Genomic DNA, 17,502 nt, shown 5'->3' with positions numbered 1-17,502 from the left:
GATTCAATAAGATAAAATGAGCAAATGCTTGTAAAAGAACCAGGATCACTAAATGTGAGTGGCTTCTTCAAGAGGTCACTGCTGACGGGGGCATCTCAGGTAGCAAAGTGCTCCCTGCAGTCTGGGGATGGAGGCGAAGATTATGATGTCACTGGCAGAGGCCGTGGGGCAGGGGGCCTGCAGTCCAAGGTAGTGACAGCCTCCCTGCTTCAGTGACTGACAAAGCCACACAAGGCCTTCACCCACACAAGTGCACAAGTCACCTCAGCGAGAAACACACACACAGGTGCCTAGGTGGAGGGGCCGTGCGATGGAGCAGAGCTCTCTAGGTCCCAGGGCCTGAGGCCCAGGGGAGAACCTGTTTATAGGACACAGACAGACACAGATTCACACCCTCTATATCAACTCACAAACGGGCACACCCCCCTACACATACACATACACAAATGCACAGAAACAGGAGATAAAGGATCACAAGCATATTCCCAAATGCACTCCCCACGCACAAATTCAGAAACGCAGGGCCCTCCCTGGCCACCACACACACACACACACACACACACACACACACACTCTCTTATCAGGCTGGGGCAGGCACTGGCACTGCTGAGTCACCCACAGGCAGCTCAGCCCAACAGAGCTAGAGCCACGTGGCTGCCCCAGCAGGGAGGGGGCAGGGCCCATAGCAGCTCTTTAGAATCACCCCATCCACCTGACTGCTGGGGTTTTCCTTTCCCTAGCCCTTTGATTGAGTCAGGGGTGGGGATGGGGTTGGGGGAGGAGCCACTGTTTGCAGAGGCCAAATCAAAGATTTCACAGCCTGCGCTCTCCTGGGTGCATGAGTACATGTGAGAGCAATTAAAAAATACTACTAGATTCATTACTATTTGCAAATATATTTTCACATACTCTCATTTAATCATCACAACAGCTCTATATAAAGTTAGCACTATTATTAATCTCATTTTACCCCGGGGCGGGGGGCGGGTGCCTTGCCCCAAAGCCCAAAACCCAGACTCACCCGCCTCCAAATCCCTACCTCATAACCCCTGGGCAATACTGTCTGGTGGGCAGGTGTGATATAGGCAAGTGAAAGGTACATCAATGTGCTTGGGAGCCTGGTTGTGTGTGTGTGTGTGTGTGTGTGTACACACACGCCAGGCTTCCCCAGGGGATTCACAGGGATAAAGACTGAAAGGGTCTCAAGTGTCCTGATTTCTGGTAGAAGGATCAAACACTTCTCTAGTCCCTTGGAGCCCACCTCCCTCTATCAGAAAACATCTCCCCAGTCAAAGGGCTCAGTCTGACCCTCCTCTGCTAGACTATGGGCTCCTTGAAGGCAGGAACCAGGGCCCTGAAGCCTCAAACAGGACCTGACTCAGAGAAGGCCTCAGTGAATTTGGAGGGGGGGAGAGTCAGTCAATGTATGACTTTTAATTCAGTTATGTCTCAATATAACAGTAACATCAATAATTATAATAAATGCTAATGCTTATTGCATGCTTACCCTGGGACTGGCACTGTTCTTAGCACTTGACATGGATTCTTTCATTCAATTCATGCCACAACCCTTGAGGAAAATACTTTTATTAACCCCACTTTGCAGAGGAGGAAACTGGCTTGGAGAGAGTTTGTAGCTCACCCAAAGTAACTGAATTAGGAAGTGGCAGTGTTGGGGATTGGAACACAGGAAGTCGAGTTAGTCCATTTAGTAGGAAGATCACTACACTCAGAGGAAGGGCTTTGTCCTCAGCGAGCCTCAGTTTGCCATATTTGTCCAAAGAAAGGTTAGTTTTCCACGGTGCTCTGGCCTGGAATATTCTATGATCCTATGATTCTGTGATGAAGAGCTTTTGAAGTGTCAGGGTTAGTTTTAAAAGAAAGAGGCCACTCTGCCGGGTGGTGAGCTTCCTGACACGGGCATATGTAAGCCAGCTCAGGCCTGAAATGGGAGGGAGGGGATGAGTCTTCGGCCAGTGACCATGGAAGCCCCTGCCAGCGTTGATGGAGTGGACCATCAGGAGGGGAAAAGTCACTGAGAAGAGTGGCAAGGCGGGCATGACAGGATCCAGAACTCGCTTTTACGGAACGCCTACTGTGTACCAGACCTATGCTTGACATTTAACTTACATCGCTAATTCTCAGAAAAACATTGTAAGATTTATGGTTGACGAAATTCAGATCCACAGAAGTGACTTGTTCAAGGTCACGCCGGACGAAGGGGTAGGACAGGTGATCCAGGTGAGTCTCCTCAGGGTCACTTCCCTAGATCCCCTCTGACCAACCCCTCTACCTAGTACCCTTAGGGGCAGTACCACGTGTCAAATTGCTTCACACTTTTGTCATATGACGTCACACCAGTCAATCCAGGAACTCCCTGCCCTTCCCTCCCCTGACCTCTGGGGTGTATCAAAGCAGCCCCCGGCTCAGTGTCCCCGCCGGACCAGGCCACACCTGCAGCCCCCGCCTCTTCTCAGCTGCGACTCCTCTGCCCGGGCCACCCCTCCCCGCCCCGCTGATCGGCAGTTGCCTGCGCCAATCAGAGGGCCTAGCGGGCGGGGCGGGGCCTCACGATGGAGTTGCCCTGTCAGTGCAGGTGGAGGCCCCGGCGGGGCAAAGTGGCAGGAACCTCTTAAAGGGCGAGAGCGGCGCGGAGCCAGAACGCGGTCCGGCCCGGTCCCCGCCGCACCCAGCCCAGGTGAGCCTGGACCACCTGGGGGGGCGACCCTCGGTCCCCGGGAGGGACGGGGTGAGGCACAGAAGAACCTACCCCCAAGGGCTCGGACCGTCCCGGGAGAGGCGAGACCAGGGTCGAAGGGTCCAGGGCTGAGGGGCCCAGGGGTCCCGAATTCCAGAATCCGAACTTGGGGTCCAAAGGAGTCTGGGCGTCTTAAAGTTCAGGGTGCAGGGAGGGGCGTGGGAGTCTGGAGGAGGGGTCCGGGAGCTCGGATCCAGAGCTAGACACGTCCGGGTCCGGCCGGTCCTGGCTGTCTGGGGCGGGGGTCCTGCTTTCGGTGTCCGCGGGAGAGTCCCTGCAGGTCGGCGCAGCCCCCGGCCGCCCCCTAGCCCCGCCTTGCCCGGCCCCGCATGCTCCTGCCGGGCCCGCAGCAGCGCTGGAGCGGGCGGGCGACGCGCAGACGGGAGGGGTCTCCGGGGCCTGGAGCCCCGCGCCCCGCTCTGGCCCTTACGTAACTGACTTTGAGTTTCCGGACCCAGGGACCCGCCAGCTGGGGCGCCAACTGTGCCCGCCGGGGTGGCCCCCCAGGCCGCGCCAGCCCCACACCCTCCCTGCCGGGGTTGGTCTAGGGGACTTCCCTCTGTCTGGGTCTCCTGGGTCTGTCTGTCCAGTTCGCTCTCATCTCTGGGTTCCCTGTATCTCTCATCTCTCGTCTCTGTTTGGCTGTCTCTTCCTGTCTCTGTCCGCTGTCTTTCCTCAAGAACTGTCTCGCCCTCACCTACACTTCCCGGCAGGCCCCACCTCTTCAGGGTGGGACAGGACTCCTCCTCTCCAGCTAGTTGGAGGCAGGGACCTGTCCAGGCCAACCCGGGCCCGAGCTGGCTCCAGGAGTGGGGAGGGGAGAGGAGGGCTGGGGAAGGTGATTCTAGGACCCATAGCTCCTGGGTCCGGGAACGGACGACCCCCTCTCCGCCTCTGGAGCCCTTTCCTCCAGAAGGAGGAGGCTTGGACAGAGCCTGGCTGGGGCTGGGCTTAGGGCAGCTGGGAGTCCCCGTGAGGGCTGCCTAGTGCCAGGGTCAGGTGCTCAGCTACTGAAGGGGAGCGGAAGGGGCTGGGGAGGGGCCGGAGCCCTGGCACGCGCCCCGGAGCTTCAGCAAGCTCCCTACCTCCGCCCAGTTTCAGGCCTGGAGGATGGTCTTGGCAGGAGGCTGGGTGGGGAAGGGATCTGCAGGAGGAGGCTCAAGGGACTTCTGCATGTTGGGGAGGGGGGTGGAGATAGAATGACAGACCCCCAAGTCTAAGGAGCACCTACTGGGATCACTCCCAGCCTTGAAGGCTCTCCGGGGTGTCAGACAGACACTTCGGAAATAACTGTAAATAAGGCGTTAAAGCAGCTGTGAGGTGGGCATTATTAACGTTTTTTTTTCTTTTGAGATGGAGTCTCGCTCTTTCGCCCAGGCTGGAGTGCAGTGGCACAATCTCGGCTCACTGCAGGCTCCACCTCCCGGGTTCACGCCATTCTCCTGCCTCAGCCTCCCGAGTAGCTGGGACTACAGGCGCCCGCCACCGGCCCGGCTAATTTTTTGTATTTTTAGTAGAGACGGGGTTTCACCGTGTTAGCCAGGATGGTCTCGATCTCCCGTCCTCGTGATCCGCCCACCTCGGCCTCCCAAAGTGCTGGGATTACAGGCGTGAGCCACCACCGCGCCAGGCCGGGAATTATTAATTCTAAGCTGGGAGAAACTTTGCGCAAGGAGGTAGGAGGTTTGAGAAGAAAGGGAGCCAGAAGCTGAAGGGAGCAGAGGGAGGGAGGAAAGGGGACATCCAGTGCCCAGTAGGCTCTGCACACAGCAGAACTGGGTTGAATCCTGACCCTTCCACTTTCCTGCTGTGTGATCCTGCATGAGTCACTTTACCTCTCTGAGTCCCAGGCTTGTCCTTTGTCAATAATCTGGACCTTGCAGGCATAAGCACCATCAAATAGGTAATGTGAATGCAGACCAGAACGGCAGCTGGTCTGAGAGCAGGCCAGTAGTGTGTTTTAAGAAGGGAATGGAGTGGGGAAGCCCTGAGGTTTCCGCTGCATGTATAGGAGAGCCAGGCACCACCTGCCAGGTCCCAGCAACATGGGGCATGGGTGGAGTGCCTGGGTGTGTGGGTGGTACTCATTGAGGCCAGGAGGCCCCACACCGGCTGTCTCCTGATTGGCCCATCCCTCTACCTCCTAGACCAGGGCTGGCCTCCCTCCTGTAGGCTCCAGGTGCCAACAGAAGCTCCCACCCAGGCCGCCTCAGTCCCCAGACCAGTGCGGGTAGAACCCTGGCTGGGCAGGGCCGGCACCCTCTCTGCAGAATGGACCATGGCCAGGAGCCTGGCTGGCTGTGCTGGGCAGGAACATCCGTCTGGCTAGGAAGATGCTGACGCTGTGCAGGCCCCATGGAGGTCCAGACCTCTGTTGGCTGGGGCTGGGCCCAGCTGATGGCACTTAGGCTGCAGGGTGAGACAGAGGCTGGAGTGGGAATGAGGAGGGGAGGTGCAAGGAGGGACTCCTGGAGAGGAATCCTGAGCCCAGGTGTGGAACGATACCGAACTTCATTCGTTTATTCTCTAAGCCTTTCCTGAGCACGTACTGTGCACCATATACAGGTCTGCCAGCCACAGAACTGAACAGGATGCTCACAGAGGGCTCACCACAGAGTTACGGTGCCCTGAGATTTGTTAGGGGTTTGCAGAATGGGCCTGTAATGACAGTTCTTGGGGATAGGGGAGTTCAGAATTTTCCCAGGGCCTAAGATTCTGGTATTTTATTTTATTTTTATTTTATTTTATTTTTTTGAGACAGAGTCTCACTCTGTTGCCCAGGATGGAGTGCAGTGGCACGATCTCAGCTCACTGCAACCTCCCCCTCCCAGATTCAAGCAATTCTTTTGCCTCAGCCTCCCGAGTAACTGGGATTACAGGCTCCTGCCAGCATGCCCGGCTAATTTTTTTATTTTTAGTAGAGATAGGATTTTACCATGTTGGCCAGGGTGGTCTCGAACTCCTGACCTCAGGTGATCTGCCCACCTTGGCCTCCCAAAGTGCTGGGATTACAGGTGTGAGCCGCCGTGCCCGGCTGATTCTGATATTTATTAACGGGGGTGGGATTCCATTACAGTCTGCAGGCTAGTCACTTTTCTCCCTGGGTTTCGGTTTCCCTTTCTGTGAAATGAGTAGGGGAGATAAGTCTAAAGTCTCTATGGGTCTTGCAACACCTATTACTATAGCCTCAGGACCTAGTTTGGGACTTAGTCTACCCCCTACTGTCACCCCACGTGAGGGCATAGGATGGAGCAAGATGAAGGCTGAGTATGATGGGCCCACAAGTCCTGTTCTTGGCCTGTGTTCTCTAATCATAATTACAGCCACTGCCTGTTAAGCACTTACTATGCACAGCATTCTGTTCTAAGCCTTTAATATGCTGCATTAACTCATTCAATCCTTACAATCTCATGAGGGAAATATTATCTTTGTTTTGCTGGAGTTTAGGGAGCTGAACAGACTTGACCAAAGTCACAAAGCTGGGAAGCGGCCGAGCTGGGATTTGAACTTAGGTTCAACTCCAAAGCCCAGACTTAACTAAGAGTGGGCGCCTCCACCCCACGGGTACTAAGGTGCCCACATTGCTCAGCCCTTACCTGTGGAACTGTTTGACCCCTGCTGGAGCAAGCTCTGAGCTCTGGGATCTTGAGGATGGGGAGCTGGGGAACAAGCTGTGCTGCCTGTGTTGGGTGGCCCCTGGGCCCAGCATAGAGAGAAAGGGACAGAGGAAGCAACCTCCAGGTCAGCCAGGGCCCACTAGGGGTTTCCCCAGAGGGGCAGCGCCACCCAGCTACTGCCCAGGTACAAGACCAGGCACTGACAGGCAACCTTGGGTATGTGGCCAACTTTGGACCTCAGTTTCCCCATCTGTAAAGCATGGACTTAAATGAGCGTAGACACTCCTTGACCCCTGGGTTAGTGGCTGAGGTCAGCAATAGGATAAAGGGTGAGACGAGGACTTGGAGTGACAGCGACTGAGTCTGTGAAGGAAGAGTTTGGGTCAGGAACATCTTCGATCCTGGGCCAGCTGTTTGATAGCTATTTCAGATGAAGAGACTGAGGTTAGAGAGGTTCAAAGGCTTGTCTGGGGCTGTTCAGCCAGTACGCCAGAGACTGAAGGAAAATAAACTAAGGGAAAACCCGGAGAACAAAATCCAGGCAGATATGAGCTAGAATCCTGGGTTGGCCACTTAACTAGGCTTGGAGGTGTGAAGTGGCACCCCTGAGGACACACGAGAGTCCCTTCACCTAACTGTCCTCATCTTTAAAGTGGGAATAGTAACAATTTCTCCTTTGTCCACTCCCTGGGTTGTTGTGAAGCTTAAAGGAGATGAGGCATTTGTAAAATCAGGTGAGAATGTGATTGCTGGCCATTGTTCAGTCCAAAGCTGCAGTTCCAGGTTTGTGTTTGTGGTGTGGGAGCATTCTGACAGCTCCTCTGTTGAGATGCTTTATCCAGGGGTTGTGCTGGAGAGAAGCCCTAAGAATAACACCACCGGCCGGGCGCGGTGGCTCACACCTGTAATCCCGCATTTTGGGAGGCCAAGGTGGGCGGATCACCTGAGGTCAGGAGTTCGACACCAGCCTGGCTATCATGGTGAAACCCCGTCTCTACTAAAAATACAAAAAATTAGCCGGGCATGGTTGGTGGCGGGCACCTATAATCTCAGCTACTCGGGATGCTGAGGCAGGAGAATCACTTGAACCGAGGAGGTGGAGGTTGCAGTGAGCCAAGATCGTGCCACTGCACTCCAGCCTGGGCAATAAGAACGAGACTCCATCTCAAAAAAAAAGAATAACACCACCATTTATTGCACAGTTGCCGGTACCAGGCATTGTACTCAACTTCACCTCCCATTGTATCATTAACCCCCTACAGCAACTTTGTCAGGTAGGTGGTACCCCTCACCCACGCTGGGTCCCTCTGAAACCCATGCCGACAGCCCCTGTAATGATAGTAGCAAACACTTCTGAACGGTTTACTGTGTGCCAAGCATCCTTCCAGATATGTTACATGTATTGACCCATGTTAATCCTCACATCAACCCTGTGAGTTGGATACTAATAGTATCTCCAGTTTGCAGATGAATAAATGAGGCATAGACAAGTAAAAACGAGGCCAGCCATGGTGGCTCAAGCCTATAATCCTAGCACTTTGGGAGGCCGAGGCAGGCAGATCACCTGAGGTCAGGAGTTCGAGACCAGCCTGACCAATATGATGAAACCCCATCTCTACTAAAAATACAAAAATACATGGTGTCATGTGCCTATAATCCCAGCTACTTGGGAGGCTGAGACAGGAGAATCGCTTGAACCAAGGAGGCGGAGGTTGCAGTGAGCTGAGATCACGCCATTGCACTCCAGCCTGGGCAACAAGAGGGCAACTCTGTCTCAGACAAACAAACAAACAAAACAAAACAAAAAAAATGGCCCCAATGTCACAAAAGGTAGAGCCATAAATAGTGAAGTCAGGGCTGGGCGCAGTGGCTCACGCCTTTAATCCCAGCACTTTGGGAAGCCGAGGCGGGTGGATCACAAGGTCAGGAGATCGAGACCATCCTGGCTAACACGGTGAAACCCCGTCTCTACTAAAAAATACAAAAATTAGCCAGGTGTGGTGGCGGGCGCCTGTAGTCCCAGCTACTCAGGAGGCTGAGGCGGGAGAATGGCGTGAACCCAGGAGGCGGAGCTTGCAGTGAGCCAAGATCCCGCCACTGCACTCCAACCTGGGCAAAAGAGCGAGACTCTGTCTCAAAAAAAAAAAAAAACAGTGAAGTCAGGATTTTCCCAGGTTCTTTTTTTTTTTTGAGACAGAGTCTTACTCTGTTGTCCAGGCTGGAGTGTAGTGGTGCAATCTTGGCTCACTGCAAGCTCCGCCTCCTGGGTTCAAGCAATTCTTGTGCCTTAGCCTCCTGAGTAGCTGGGATTATAGGCGCCCGCCACCATGCCAGGCTAATTTTGTATTTTTAGTAGAGATGGGGTTTCACCATGTTGGCCAGGCTGGTCTCAAACTCCTGACTTCAAGTGATTTGCCTGCCTCGGCCTCCCAAAGTGCTGGGACTACAGGTATCAGGTTCTTTTATTCTGAGACAGGGTCTCACTCTGTCGCCCAGGTTAGAGTACAATGGGGTGATCACGGCTCACTGCAGCCTTGACGTCCTGGGCTCCAGGGAGCCTGCTGAGTAGCTGGGACTCCACCACGCCCACCTGATTTTCGTATTTTTTGTAGAGATGGGGTTTCCCCATGTTGCCTAGGCTGGTCTTGAACTCCTGAGCTCAAGCAAGCCTCCCACCTCAGCCTCCCAAAGTTCTGGGATTATAGGTGTGAGGCACCGTGCCCAGCTGGCCCAGGTTCTTAAAGTCTCCCCCTTGACGCAATCATCACAGTTGTAATTGGGTAGTTATTGACATGACTGTCTCCTCACTGCATTGTAGGCTACGTAAGTGCAGGGACCATGTCTGTCTTCTTCAGGCCATATCCCCAACCCCTGGCACACAGCAGGTGCTCAGTTAATGTTTGTTCACAGGGACACTGCTGCCTCTAGTGGGCTGGGCCCTGGAGGCCTGATGAGCTGAGGGTGGATTATCAGATTATTGCTGACTAGGGCGTCTGCCCCAGCAAGACCCCAGAGGCAGAGGGAGGGCAGGGTTCCCTCCTGGCTCAGGCCCTGGCTGAAGAAGGGGCCCCGAAGGGCTTTTTCTTTGGCTGTGCTGTGTGTCTCACTGCTGTCCTTTGCTTCCATGTGCCACTGCGGTGATGGCTCCACGGCCTCTCCCGGACTGGCTGCGTGACCCCGACGGCTGCTTCTGGGTGAGTAATGGTTTGACTTAACGACTGCCACATGAGCTGATTTTAATGCCCGTCCTGTGGCTCTGAGGCCACTGGGAGCCGTAAAGAGAGGCCCGCGGGTAGAGGCGGAAATGCTGAGAGAGGGCACTCTGTGATTTTAGGGTCCTACCATAAGCAGGGCCTACCAATTAAACACACTGGGTGCTGATTTTTTGGTCACATGATACAATGCAAAGGTCTTTGGGGCAGACTGGGCTGGAATAGAATCCTTTTTCTGTCACTTACAGGTGGGTGATTCTTTGCATCTCAGTTTCACGTCTGCAAAATAAGAATATGAATACTTACGGGACACAAGTATATTTGTTCTTTTATTCATGTAAGCCCCACAAGGGCAGGGATTTTTGTTCATCTGTTCACTGTTGTATCTCCAGCACCTAGGGTATAGTAGCATGTAGTAGGTGCTCATTGAATATTTCCAAAGGAATGAAGATATTTATTGATTGTTTATGGTATACCTATCAATGTGCTTTGTATTGGATTAAATGACTAATGGATATAAAGGGCTCAGCATGATAGGGGCTCAGTGAATGTGAATTCCCTATTTGCTCAATAGACTGTGACTTTCTTGGGGATCAGGGCTCTGGTAAAGTGAGCTCTGGGTCTTCTGAACTTAGTAAGGGCCCAAGTACCAAGCATGTGTCAGTCAGCACAGAGAAGGGCCTGGCAACTGGACTTCCTGGAGAGGGAGTGACAGAGCTTCTAGTTTTCATCAGAAGAGAGAGGCAGCTGGGAAGATCTGGGGCAGAAATGGGAGGGATGGGGAGGGACTCTGCCCTTCTAGTACTGCCACTTTTCCTTGTCCAGGTGTGACCCTGGGCAAGGCATGCTCTTCTCTGAGTCTTGGAGACCTCATCTGTGATATACATATCATAACACTTTCCCCGCACAGGTGTGGGAAGGAGTTGATGAGAAGAGCCCACACGGGGCCCCGTTTGGTAACTTCCCAGCCCTCGGCTCATTCTGGGATTCTGGGAGGGGACTATGTGTTCCTCCTTCCGGCTCTTTTCTCCTACTTTTAACTTCTCACCCAGCTGGGACTGGAAACCCAGGAGCCCCTGAACTTCCCAGCAGGCTGGCCAGGGCCCTGGGAAAAGGGCTGGGCTCTGCCTGGCGTGGGAGGAGCTGAGTGGAGGTTCCAGCTCAGCCACTCTCGCTGTGTGACTTGGTTCTGTAACCCCTTCTCTGCCTCGGTTGCCTTACCTGTAAAGTAGGGTTATTAAAAGACACCTCCCTGGAAGAATTGTTTAATTAGAAAATAGGTGGATTAGGCATTATTATCCATAATGCTATTTGGCTCTGGCTGAGGTAACTCTAGGGAGGGCCCTGGAGAATTACATCCCACCGTGGCCCAGGGAGCCTGGGACTCACTAGTCATCGTGTGTATTATTGCCATTTATTGGCTATTTCTTATGGGCTGGGCTGGTTATGTGCTATTTTAGACACATTATCTCATGCATTCCTCCTAGTGACCTAGGAGACCCTCTGAAGCAGGCATTATTATCCCCGCTTCATGGCACTGGGTAAGTCAAGTGAGTCACCCAGAATCCCACAGTTCTTTAGGGGTACAGCTAGGGCTCAGACCCAAGCCTGCTCACTCCAGTGCCCAAATTTTTTTTTCTTTTCTTTTTTTTTTGATGGAGTCTTGCTCTGTCGCCCAGGCTGGAGTGCAGTGGTGCAATCTCGGCTCACTGCAACCTCCACCTCCTGGGTTCAAGCAATTCTCCTGTCTCAACCTCCCAAGTAGCTGGGACTACAGGCGTGCGCCACGACGCTTGGCTAATATTTGTATTTTTTTTTTTTTTTTTGAGACGGAGTCTCGCTCTGTCGCCCAGGCTGGAGTGCAGTGGCGCAGTCTCGGCTCACTGCAAGCTCCGCCTCCCGGGTTCACGCCATTCTCCTGCCTCAGCCTCTCCGAGTAGCTGGGACTACAGGCGCCCGCCACCACGCCCGGCTAATTTTTTGTATTTTTAGTAGAGACGGGGTTTCACCGCGGTCTCGATGTCCTGACCTCGTGATCCGCCCGCCTCGGCCTCCCAAAGTGCTGGGATTACAAGCGTGAGCCACCGCGCCCGGCAATATTTGTATTTTTAGTAGACAGGGTTTCACCATATTTGTCAGGCTAGTCTCGAACTCCTGAGCTCAGGTGATCAACCTGCCTCAGCCTCCCAAAGTGCTGGGATTACAGGCGTGAGCCACTGCGCCCGGCCCTAAGGCCCAAATTCTTAGTGTGAAACTCTCATATCTCTCCCAAGGAGGTAGAGTGTACATCTAAATTCTCTGTCCATCTCCCATGACCAGTACAGGGCTGGTGGGAGCTACTGGCGTGTTTGTCGGATGAATAAATTCACGCACACACACTGCACCCCCACCCAGGCCTGCTGCTGTAAGAGTTTTAAAGAGAAAAGATAATAGAAAACAGGAGAAGGCTGGACAGCTTGGTGCTTGAGGGTCAGACAGGCCTGACTTTGAATCTCGCATCTATTGTTTACCAGTTGTATGACCTTAGGCAAGATATCTAACCTCTTGGAGCCTCAGTTTTCTTACCTGTAAAATGGGGAAAATAAAAGAACCTACCTACCTCTTAGGCTTCTTGTGAGGATTAAATAATGAGGCACATGGTGAGCATTCAACAAATAGTAGCAATGGTTATTGTTATTATTATAATTATGAATATTATTTGGGGATTTTTTTTTTTTTTTTTGAGACAGAGTCTTGCTGTCGCCCAGGCTGGAGTGCAGTGGTGTGATCTCGGCTCACTGCAGGCTCCGCCCTCCGGGGTTCACACCATTCTCCTGCCTCAGCCTCCCGAGTAGCTGGGACTACAGGCGCCCGCCACCTCGCCGGGCTAATTTTTTGTATTTTTAGTAGAGACGGGGTTTCACCGTGTTAGCCAGGATGGTCTCGATCTCCTGACCTCGTGATCCGCTCGCCTCGGCCTCCCAAAGTGCTGGGATTACAGGCGTGAGCCACCACGCCCGGCCTTATTTGGGGATTATAAAGATGTTCCTCTCGGGACAAGAGAGACCAGGTCTGGGAGGGAACTTCTGGGGACAGGTGGATAGCAGCCTAGTCTGACTGACTCCTGAAGGCATGTGAAGGGAGGGAGGTGGCCTCAGGGAAGTAAGAGTGTACCTCCCTTTCCTAGTCATCTGCTTTTCCTCTGTGCTGGGCATGGGGCCCAGAGATGAATCTGTGTAGTCCTTCCTCACCTTCCCCACCAGGAGCTCGGAGTCTAGTTGGGAAGAAGATGCAGAAACCACCAATTCCACCTTTATTGAATAGGTGTTCTTATGCAAAGGGCAGGAAAAAAGACATTCCTAGTGGAAGGAACTGCATGTGCCAAGGTACACAACTGCCTGCACTTGGGGGAATGCAGCTGAAGAGACAGGCTCAAGACAATGAATGAGGACTTGACCTATGGCAATGGGGACTCGCTGGATAGTAAGCGGGGAGGGGCAGGGACAGGGGCAGGAGGAACTGTCCAGGTGAGAGATGCCGAGATCTTGGGCTGGGGACTGTGCCATGGGATGAGGAGCGGTGGGCGATGTGAAGTCTGTTTAGGAGGCAGAGCTAGCGGGGCATGATAATGAACTGCAGTGGCCAGGGAGGAGAGGAGAGGGCCAGAGGGAGATCTTGGGGCCTGGGGCCAGTGGGGCCCACTGGGGTCTCTGGCTGAGGGACATATCTGGGAGGAGGAGGCAGAGCTGGGTTGAGGGTAAAAGCCATTCAGCTGCTCTCACTACCTCTCCCCTCAGCTTCCCAGGCAGCAGCTATGTGTGAGCTGGACACTGGGGCAGGGCCTGTGGCCACCAGGGCCCAGGGCACCCACTCCTATCTCGGGGGTCCCTTGTGGTGACCCTGGTAGGTCTGGGAGGGATGAGACCTCTTTGGGGTGGGGGCCAGGCAGGAGCTGTGTGGTGCAGAAAAGTCCTGGGTTCTAGACCTACCAGTGTTACTGAGTGTCTGTGTGACTTTAGGAATCGCCAGGCCTGGTGGCTCACACCTGTAATCCCAACATTTTGGGAGGCTGAGGCAGGAGGATCACTTGTGCCCAGGAGTTCAAGACAAACCTAGGGAACATAGACCAATCCCATCTCTACAAAAAAATACAAAAATCACCTGGGCGTTGTGCATGTGTCTGTCATTCCAACTACTTGGGAGGCTGAGGTGGGAGGATCCCTTGAGCCCAGGAGATTGAGGCTGCAGTGAGCTGTGATTGCACCATTATACTCCAGCCTGGGTGACAAAGTGAAATCCCTGTAGGTAGGAAGGCAGGAAGGGAAGGGGAGGGGAGGGGAGGGGAGGGGAGGGGAGGGGAGGGGAGGGGAGGGAAGGGAGAAAGGAAGGAAAGAAAGGAAGAAAAAGAAAAGAAAAGAAAGAAAGAAGGCACTCCCATCACCTCCTCTCTCTTGCCCTCCTTTTCCTTGCCTTGAAAGTGAGAATAAGAAAACCTGTTTTGCTTGCCTTGAAGATTCAGTGATAAAATACAACTAAAGACAGTAAACATTTATTGAGAAATGACGGGCTAGGTTCTGGGGGCACAAAGGTGACTCACGCAGTGTTCCTGCTCCTTAAGGACGAACTGCCATGTGTAGAGTGAGCCCAGGGGAGCAGGTGATTAACTCAGGGGCATCAAGGGGAAAAGAGCTAGGCTGGGCTTTGAAGGATGAATAAGAGCTCTCTAGGTAGGCAATGGAAGGAACAACTTTCTAGGTACAGGGAATGGCATGTGCAAAGGCTCAAGCCTGCATACTGTGCTCAGGATAGATGAGCACTGTCATTGGTGTGGCCGGAGCACAAAGGGAAAGGCTGGCAGTGACGGGAGATGAGGCTGGTCAGGGAAGTAGGGCCCAGGTCAGGCAGACCTTTGGGGATGTCACTGGCTCCCCTCTCCTTCCTGCACCCTCACAACTGCCTGTTCTGCTCAGAGAGACAGCCAGGGCCTTCCCATGCTGCTCCTCCCCTTGAGTTCCCACCTTCTACCCTCCTGTCCACCACCCCAGCCAGATCAAGTGGCTGCCTCTCTCAGGAGTCAATAATCTGGCTGCCCTGCCAGCCCTGCCACTGAAAAGCCATGTGGCCTCCAGTCACTCACGTGCCCTGTCTACCTCAATTTCCACCTCAGTGAAGTGGGAACAGCAGGCTTTCCTCCCAGAGAAGGGCGGAGGCTTCAACGAGATAATCTCCACAAATGGCCTGGCCCAGTGTCTGTATGTATTGGGCACCCATAAACAGGAGCTAATTAAGCCATCATTATTTAGATTCCTCAATCTCCTCGGCCCCACCCACTGCTTCCCTTTTACCTCTCCTGGCAGCCCGTTCCAGCCAAGAAAGGAAGGAAAAGATTAAGAAACAAGCCCAAGTCTTCAGAGGGGTCCTGGCCCACTGCCAAGCTGGCTCCCTTCCTGCCCCTTGCCCGCCTTGGCCTTGGGCCCCAGGATTCTCAGTCCTGAGGCCTGGGCACTCTCCCATCCCCTGCACTAGAGGCCCTGCCCTGGCTGGAGGCCAAAGCCAGCAGCAGCCTTGAAACGGGACACATATTTAGAAAATAGATAGCTTGATTTTTTTTTCCTCTGGGAGTGGATAAGGAAGCCCTTTTTTTCTGGTGCTTGCGAGAAGAGTACGGTGTTCAGTATTCTGGAGGTCCGGTGGTCAGGGCCCAGCTGGATCCCTCAGGCTTCTGGATCATGGAACAGACGCTAGCCACCAAGTCCCTTATGGAACAGACACAGGGACCTCCGATCAGAGCAAGTGTCTGTCGGTGCAAGGTCACGCAGTAGAAGCCCAGGTCTCCAGACCCTCTGTGCACCGTCCCATAGATGCATGTGGTGCAGTGGCCTTGGCTGTCACTTTACCTCTCTGAGCCTCAGTTTTCTCCACTGTAGAGTGGCACCGATTTTACCATAAGGATCGGCAATAATGTACAGAAAGCACCTAGTGAGTCCTCAGTGGCAGGAAGCTACTGTTAGAGCTGCTGCCTCTTAAAAACTTCTTCTGCCCTTCCCCTTCCCGATCTAGGGACTTGGAGTATCTGCTATGATTTCTATTGAACAAGTGACACCTGGTAAGCCAGTTTTAAAGCAGGAGGCTCAGCATCTGTTATGCTTCCCTCCCCTCTTCCCCCTTTCCTGGGACATTCTAGCCCCACCCAAGACAGTTTCCCTTCTGCAGCCTCTGATGATGCCACTGCAGGCACTCAAGAAAAGCAGAGAGTGGGAAGGGCCCCATGCCATTCAGGCTTAGGCTGCGGGGACAGTGATGGACTGTGAACTCCTTGGAACCATCCTCGGGAGCTAGGATGACTTGAAGACTTCCACAGAGGCTGGGAAATAGGCCTAAAAGAGAAAACCTGGTTCACAGCCCCAAAAATGGTAGAGTGGAAGGAACACCAGCCCTCCTAGCTCTCCATGCTGTGAGATCATGGGCAAATTACCTACCCTTCCTGAGCCTTCATTTTCTGATTTAAAAAAGGAAGGGGATGGATTGAGGTCAGAGGTTTCTACTAATACTACAGGATTAAAAGCAGGGATTTGTGAGCAGAGAGACTGTGGTTTAAATCCCAGCTTCACCCCTTACCAGCTGTGAGACCTCCAGCAAGTTGTTTTACCTAAGTGAGCTTCAGTTTTTTCCCCTATAACATGGGGAAAATATTAGCATCTTCTCATAGGATTATTTAAGGGCTAAACTAAATAATATGTATGAAGTACTCAGTCCGTAGCTGACAGACATGTTGGAATTATTATTGTCATTGTTGTCATCGTTATTCTATGATCGGTAGAGATAATAAGAAGTCATAAAAGAGCTCATTGAGAAGGAGGGACTTGAGAAATTTACAGGATTGATTGAGTTATTCATTCATTCAATAAATATTTAGAGTTTCCACAGATAGGCCAGGGACTGGCAACAGAAAGGTGGAGTCAGACAGACCTGCCTATTCTAGCTGTGTGATGTGGGATCATTTACTTCTTCTTCTTCTTTTTTTTTTTTGAGATGGAGTCTCCTTCTATCACCCAGGCTGGAATGCAGTGGCATGACCTCGGGTTACTGCAACCTCTGCCTCCCAGGTTCAAGCAAACCTCCTACCTCAGCCTCCCAAGTAGCTGGGGATATAAGCATGCACCACCATGCTAGGCTAATTTTTGTATTTTTAGTAGAGATGGGTTTTCACTATGTTGGCCAGGCTGGTCTTGAACTCCTGACCTCAAGTGATCTGCCCCTCTCAGCCTCCCAAAGTGCTGGGATTACAGGCATGAGCCACTGTGCCTGGCTGGATCATTTACTTCTCTTCTCTTGGTCTCATGCCTTTGTTTGTAAAATGGTGAGAATAGTGGGCAAAATGTTACCTCCCAGGCTGTCCTGAGGCTAAAGAGAGTTTATGTGCACTAGTCTGTGTCTGATTCCTTTCCCACTAGGCCCCTCAGCTGTTAATGACTAGAGGCATGATCCCAGGCAAGTCCATCAAGCACACTTCCACCCCAGGGCCTTTGCACTTGCTGCTAGTCCTTTGGCCCAGAACACTCTACCCCCAAACACTTCTGTAGCTTGTTCTCTCATCTCTTTAAATTTTTTAAATGTCACCTTCTCAATAAGACCTTTCCTATCTTTTTATTTATTTGAGACGGAATCTCGCTCTGTTACCCAGGCTGGAGTGCAGTGGCGCAATCTCGGCTCACTGCAAGCTCCGCCTCCCGGGTTCACGCCATTCTCCTGCCTCAGCCTCCTGAGTAGCTGGGATTACAGGCGCCTGCCACCAAGCCCGGCTAATTTTTGGTATTTTTAGTAGAGACGGGGTTTCACCGTGTTAGCCAGGATAGTCTCGATCTGCTGACCTCGTGATCTGCCTGCCTTGGCCTCCCAAAGTGCGGGGATTACAGGCGTGAGCCACTGCACCCGG

The 17,502-nt window shown here is 52.9% G+C and overlaps 1 protein-coding gene across 18 annotated transcripts in view; it reads left to right on the top strand.

The window, feature by feature from the left end:
- The first annotated feature begins 2,494 nt into the window (after nucleotides 1-2,494).
- The window catches only part of EPB41 (erythrocyte membrane protein band 4.1), a 230,018-nt gene continuing 215,010 nt past the window's right edge, over nucleotides 2,495-17,502 (top strand). For 15 of the 18 annotated variants that reach the window (XM_063631413.1, XM_063631418.1, XM_063631412.1 and 12 more), the window contains exon 1: nucleotides 2,556-2,698. The gene's annotated coding sequence lies outside the window, so the exon portion shown is untranslated. Of the gene's footprint in view, nucleotides 2,699-17,502 lie in introns of all 18 variants that reach the window. The other 3 variants (XM_063631419.1, XM_063631417.1, XM_063631410.1) reach the window with 2 other exon arrangements.

Source organism: Symphalangus syndactylus, chromosome 22, assembly GCF_028878055.3.
Source record: "Symphalangus syndactylus isolate Jambi chromosome 22, NHGRI_mSymSyn1-v2.1_pri, whole genome shotgun sequence".
NCBI lineage: Eukaryota > Metazoa > Chordata > Mammalia > Primates > Hylobatidae > Symphalangus > Symphalangus syndactylus.
Note: the sequence above shows the minus strand (reverse complement) of the source record. Positions and strands in the feature narration are given on the sequence as shown.